Source organism: Girardinichthys multiradiatus, chromosome 7, assembly GCF_021462225.1.
Source record: "Girardinichthys multiradiatus isolate DD_20200921_A chromosome 7, DD_fGirMul_XY1, whole genome shotgun sequence".
NCBI classification, from domain to species: Eukaryota; Metazoa; Chordata; class Actinopteri; order Cyprinodontiformes; family Goodeidae; genus Girardinichthys; species Girardinichthys multiradiatus.
Genome location: NC_061800.1, coordinates 19,312,273 through 19,319,239, shown reverse-complemented (window position 1 = coordinate 19,319,239; position 6,967 = coordinate 19,312,273). Strand labels below are relative to the sequence as shown.

At 36.7% G+C, this 6,967-nt stretch overlaps 1 long non-coding RNA gene across 1 annotated transcript; it reads right to left on the bottom strand.

Moving 5' to 3' along the window:
* Positions 1–3,353: 3,353 nt before the first annotated feature.
* On the bottom strand, positions 3,354–6,462 carry LOC124871579. Its single transcript, XR_007039045.1, has 2 exons — positions 6,349–6,462; positions 3,354–4,013 (listed from the first exon to the last, which is right to left on the bottom strand). It is a non-coding gene; the product is annotated as an uncharacterized LOC124871579 (long non-coding RNA).
* Positions 6,463–6,967: the final 505 nt, after the last annotated feature.

Below are 6,967 nucleotides of genomic sequence, written 5' to 3'. Positions count from 1 at the left end.
AAACACGATACATTAACCTGCAAACTTCGTCTGTGACAACATATTGATTGGGATCCTTATTAAATAGGATGACAGAATAGTTGCTTTCTTTGGCCAGCTGACAACAGTTATTTTGTTCAACTCTACTATTGCACTTTCTGCATAGTCCTCTTCGTGTCAGGCATCCCATCTGCTGTCTCTCATCTATCTCACAGCCTGCTCCGGTGTGAAAAGGAAACCTGGGAGAGAGGCAGGGGCATCAGAGACATGGCACAAATTTATAGGTCGAAAGGCTTAACAGACAATGTCTGTCTCCAAACACCTCAGCCAGATGGCCACTGTCTGTCAGGGAGAGGGCCAATCCCTCATGTTCAAACATGCCACTTAAGCAGAAACTCACATTAAACATGTGAAGTGCTGTAGCACGATTAAACTGCATAAATGTTTAAAAGTCAATTAGAGTCATGGTATATCAAAAACCTTACTAAATATCAAAATCAAGCTAAAGGCTGTTTTTTGTTCCTCTTCATTCACAAATCTTATATAAAAGAAGTAAGGAGATTTCTGCCCATTTCTCAGAATCAGAATTTTATTTCTATTCATCAAAATGATCGACCAACATATAATTCTAGGATTATAAGATGAAACAGCAAGAAGTAAACAATGTTATTAGGAATCATTTTAATTATTATTCAAGATCTACTTATGATTTTATTACACAGAAGAAATTTACAAAAAAAATATACTCCACTAATTCTTTTGTACACACTAATTAAAGGGGGCGTTTTATGATTACCAATTAGATTGTTCAAAATAGTAATTAAACTGATCAAAAAAATGGAATTTTCTAACAGTTTATCTGTCTATCATGAGCCAGAAGAAAGTTTTTCATATTTCTGAGCTAGAGTTTAATCTAATTGTAATCTAAAACAGAAAAGAAAAAAAGGAACAGGACTCCCAAGTCTTTAAATCACCTGACTCTGTCAGCTTTCAGCAACCACCACTAAAGAAAACAAATGAGTGTCTTATTGTGGTCTGAAGGTGACTGCTAGCTTACTTATGTGGATATATCCCAGGTGTTTGGAGGAAACATTGTATTCTTGGATAGCTTTACACAAAAATAGATTCAGTATATGATCACAATTTCACTGATTTTGAAAGGGGGATCAGTCTTATTTGAGTTGATGGGGCAGGACTTCTTGATGGGTTCTCTGGATCTGTCTTACTGAGTCTTTGGACTCAGCTTGCTGGGAGGCCAAGCTTCTGGGGTTGGAGACGTCAAACAGCACTCATCAACCAATCAGAGTCAGACTTGATATAACAGGAGAGGTAAAAAAGGCTAATCCTGTTATTTTTTCGAAATCACATTGTTTAGGCTGAGAGAGACCAAGATGTCAACAATTTATCACCCTAGACATAACACAGGACATAGGTTGTCCCCACATGAGTACTTTTCAAAAGCATCTAAACAAAGACAGGTTCCTATTCAAGGTTTACCACCTTGATCAGTATTTCAAGCTTCAACTAATCATGAATTAATCATGGATTTTTTAAAACAATTTCAGAATTTTTAAATCTGCTAAATAAGTTCATTTGTATAAGCTGTATAAACTGAAGTTATAGTTTGTTTGTTTTTTCTGTGAAGAAACGTTAAAAAATGTTATCATCGCTTATATAAACAGAAGGTACAATAACAATGAGCAAGGTTATTGCTGGACACCACCTGCAGTAAAAAAACAGTTAAAGTAAAAGAAATGTCAAATCTTAGGTATTTGTGAGTAGTACAGTGATTTATTTTCCTTGCTTTAAAGTATTTTATTTCACAAAAGACACAATGCTAAAGGCAAAATGCACATAAAAGTGTCCATGTAAGCTTGTATGAGCCACCATATAATCTGAGTCAAAAGTACGGAAAAAATCTGCAACCAAAAAGCACAAAGATATGTTAGCCATATGTGTTTTTTTTAAGACCATATGCACTTTTGTCATCTGGCCCATCCTTGGCAGGCACTGGTTGTGACATGAATGCCATGGAGTCCAAACCAAGTCCATGTTTGATTGTCTCTACCCAAGCTTCTTATTCAGAGGGAGATGTAACGGTCTGTCAGCCCCCAAGATCCACAAACAGATGGAGACTCTCATCTTTCCTCCTCCTCCTCCTCTTCTCTTCCTACTCCCAGGCAGAGCTGTTCATCCTGCCCCGGGGAACATATGTGCTGCTTCAAGGGGGGAAGTGCAAAATTTTGCACGTGGGCCAACTTTGAGATCTGGCATGCTTCCCAAGTGGCTTATTTATTGTTCTGTTGGACCGTTTGTCTCGATGGACATGCAGGCTTTGATTCACTGCCCCACATACCTAACTCAGAGCCCACAAGGACACACAAGCTTATACTTTAAACTGACATGCTACAACACACAGGAAGCAGTTAATGGTTAAGTTACTGCCTGTCAGCATATGAGGCCTCTCTTTTCAACCTATGTGAACATTGTACAAGTGGTTAGCCTTTACAGGATGGGGCTGAAAGCTAATTACTTCATATGATATTTCACTTTAACAACCTCTGAGAATAATAATAATGTCTATGGCCTTAAAAAAACAAAATTACAATCAAACTAGTTGTGGATTTTCCTGGGCTTTCTTTATGTTTAGTTTCGCCTTCTTTTGGAAACTTTCTTCACAAAAAGAATCTTATATAATAATGCTATATTTCCTGAAAAGACACCAATCAAGGGAGAGCGGATCATTGTATTATTGCAGTTATAATGCTGAGTTATTAAACATGCTGTTAGAAGGCTGATGAAATTGTTTAATGACAGCTGATTGCAATAAGCTCCGTTATTTATGTTTGACTGGCTTCAGTTGATTAATTTTGAATTTTGAAGTACTTGCATATGACATTTTCCTAATTCTCGGACTCTGTAAAAGAGAAAAACGTCATAAAACACCCCACTGAGGTCTTCTCAGTTTAAATCATCAGAAAAACCAGCTACAACCTAAAGTTACTATGACGTATTCCAAGCTGAAAATCTGTAAAAATCCTATAATAATTACTGGAGCAGGTTTAATGACAAATAAATATCCAACAGTGAAGTAAAGTATATCACCAACTTGATTAACTGATTACTGCCAATTGGCTCCCTCTATAAAATCAAGGGTTATTGCAGTTTGCTGCTCTGAAATATACAAATGTGTGTTATACCAATGCCAAGGTGAAAAGGCCTCAGCAGTTACTTTAAACAAGGAAGAGTTGCTGCCCATCCATGTTTAAAGGCTAAAAAATGCAATTTTCTACTACTAAGTGTCCACCATTGGACAGACAGAAAGATTACTCAAAGTGCAAAACATTTAAAGGAGTAACCAATCATCCCAGGAGTGGACATCATACAAATTTATTGAAGGTCAAACCACAGAACATTAAAATAATTTGAAGTAGAAAAACAATACAAGAGGTACATCTGTGACTCTAAAGGCTTTTGTTAGTTTATTAAATATTAAAGTTCACAATAGTACAATTAAAAAAGACTGGCAGTATAACATGTTTGGAAAGGTTGCCAAAAGAAAGCCTCTCCGCTCTTGGTCGTCACCTCAATAAAATATTTTGAAATTTTACACCACTGCGTGTTTAGTGAAAACCAAGCACAGTTTGAATATCTCATACCAACTATCAAGCACAGTGTTAGAGGGTTGTTGGTTTGGGCCTGTCTTGCCACTGGACATAGGTACCTTGGAGTGAGACGCACATCAAACAGAAAACGGTTACATCAAGATGAGGCAGTTGTGAACAACTAACAAATATCTTCATAGTGCATATCTTTTTACTATGACAGAAATTTTCCCAAAGAATCCCATCCCATATCCTACTGATCTGCATGGACGATTTGGTCATTTGTAAAACACTACAATGGAGAAAATAGGACTTTTTGACTTTTGACAATGATGAAGAAGGATCTAAAGCAGTGGGGTACAATAGTTTTCACAAGGGCTTGTTCCAGACCCGGCGCCAAGGGGCAGGCCTGGAGGGCCGGGCTTAACTCTACAGAAAAACAACAAACAAAAAAAAGTAAGAGATACAAAGTTAGATTATATGCATCAACAGTGTGTAAAGTTTCTATGCCTCTTTTTTGTTCAGAGTGAGAAAATGTATCCAGGTACAGTTTTAGTTGTACAGTTTTTGGTGTCACGTGAAGCGTTCTATTTTACTACATGTCCACTGGTTATCTAGCATACTGCCCCCTTTGTTTTCAAAGAATACTGCAGCAACATCAGCGAGAAGTATAAACGCCTACAGCGCTTGTTCAGGCATTTAAGGTTTGTGCAAAAGAAAGAGTGGATATAAATGTTTAACATGTTCAGTGTTTTTTCAAAAACATTTCCACGTCTCTTCAGGAGAAGTTCATGCACAGTTGCTTCAGGTTTCTGGAGTTAATGTGTTTCAAACACGATAAATATAATGCAGTGCTGATTAGTAACTAAAATTTCTGCACTGCATGAGCTAAAGTTTATGCAAAGCTGAGCATAATTACTCAGCATTTTCTGGTGACTGATGCACCTGCATGCCACTGAAGAACACTGTTCTTTATTTTGTATTGATAAACAACATGGTTATTTCGTTTAGCAGGCTAGATAAATGTTTATTAAGCCAGGTCTGGCATGTTCCCTGCATATTTCAGAGTATTCCCCGGATCAGCATACCTTGGTCTTTAACAGGTTCCTACAGAACATGACCACATGCTGAGTAACAAATTCAACTATTTCAGTCATCTTTGTTGGAGATGGAACAGATCTAAAAACTGCATAATGTGTATGTTTTGCATAAACATCATGACAAAAAGGCATTTTTCTTTTTGTTTGGTTGTTTGTCTAATTCATGCAAAGAACCACTCTCATAACAATGTTACAATCCCTCTTGGCAGCATGCTTCTTCAATATTTCTATTTTTATGATAACATTAAATATCTTGAAGTTATGTTTACATCTGGACCATAATCAGTGCAACGAGGAAAACAAATAAACAAATAAAATGCACTTTATGCAGTTTTAAGAACTCTAGATAAAGTTTTTGCAAATGTATTGTGTAAGAACCAGAAGAGAAATTATGCCCTGGGAAAACCTGAGATGTTTCAGGCGCTTTGCACAACTTAAGCTAAACCTTGCTTAATATTTTTTTTTTTTCTTTTTGTGAGGCTCTAAGTTGTTGAGTCAAAGTTGATGTAAAAAAAATGAGCAATTTCACATGAAGTGAGCGCATACTCTGCCAGTTTGATTTATTTTTCTTCCCCCACATTATCTTGTATTGCTGTTAATGGGAGGATTGATACTACTTACTAATTTCCTTAAAAAGGTTTCTCTAATAAAGCGGGAACAAGATGAAATTTTTGTCCCATAAAATAATAAATCCATCTTTAAAATTTCATCCTTGGGTAACATGAGCTCATGTGAAAGAGCAACTTGCAAATTGTGCAGTTTAAAAGCTATATACATACGATTTTTTAAAGCTTAAATTTGAAACGTTGACAGTCATTTTAATATATTCCTACACATTAAGAAGAATAACCAAATATCCATAGCATTGCATCTTTCAGCAGTGAGCCATTACTATATGTAACATTTTGTAGCAATTTAAAGCTTAGTACCACATGCCACTAATATTTATCTTGGTCGTCGTCTGTTAATATTTTTTCTCAAATAGTTGCTTGTAAACAGTTATTGTAATTCTTCTCAGCTTCTTATCTAAGTAGCAGTACAGTTTTAACCACACGTTTTCAGGCTTGCATAGGCGTGCAGGCCTCAACATTATAAATCTCACAGTAATCAGAAAGAGTGATTTGTGGATTGAAATTTGAAAATAGTTGCCTACCAATCTGCATATCGGTGTATGAATGTGCAAAGCACTTTGAGTGGTCGGTATGACTGGAACAGCGATATATAAATTTAGTCCATTTGACATTTACCACTGGATTACTAGAATGGAGAAAGGTGAGTTAATGAGCGGGTGAGAGACAGCTGGGCAATAGAGAGATGAGACACTAATACCCCTTTTCAACTAACGTGGTTCAGAGTCCGTTCCAGTTCCCGAACATGATTTCGAACCGGTGACGCATGTTTCCACCACTGAAAAGAGGTTCAAAAGCGTGAACTCTGGTTCAACTCTGGCACCGCAGAATACTTGGTTGTTCTGCGTGAACGTCTCCAAGGGCAGGTCGAAGATGCAGACAATAAAAGCAGCAAGTATGGCAGCGAAGAGGAAGAACGTACCATATAAACATTGTTTATGTTCGTAAAAACATACTAAACATGCACTGTAAAACTACTTGTTTCTGTTGCACTTGGAGATGCTGAACATATGCAAATGAAAACATCATACATACCATTGTTCTTGCACAGAGTCACCATCTCCTTTTCCGTATTAACTGTAGTTTATGAATGCTCTCATTTTGCCTTAAAAGGAACACTGCACACAGCTCAGCCAGGTCCACTGTGTCACTACCATGCTCCCCCCCTCCCACGCTGTGTAACGCCCACTGTTGATGACTCATGCTTGGTTTGCTCAACAAAGCACCAAAGGTCGAGGGCACACGATCCAAACCAGTCCAAGAATGAGAGTTCTTTCAGTGGAAAAACACTAAATAGGAAGATGCTGAGTGAATCAGGTACTATCAAAACTTAGCAAACACCAACACAATGTAAACCTAGGAATACATTTAAACTCAAAATACAACAGATCACGACAGCCATGTACAGAAGATGGAAAAATATTGGTCATACTGTTTTTACAAATCTCAAAATGTGTTTTAAATTATATTTGTTTAGTGTACAGGTAGATCTAAAAAAAATATATAATAATAAAAAGTTTAACCATTTGTGTCACTAAATTTAGCCACTTAAACTCATTAACTATATAGATTCATGATACATAGAGAAAAATATTTCAAGCCTTTTTGTCTTGTAATTTTGATGGTTATGCGTTACAGATAATGTAAACCCAAA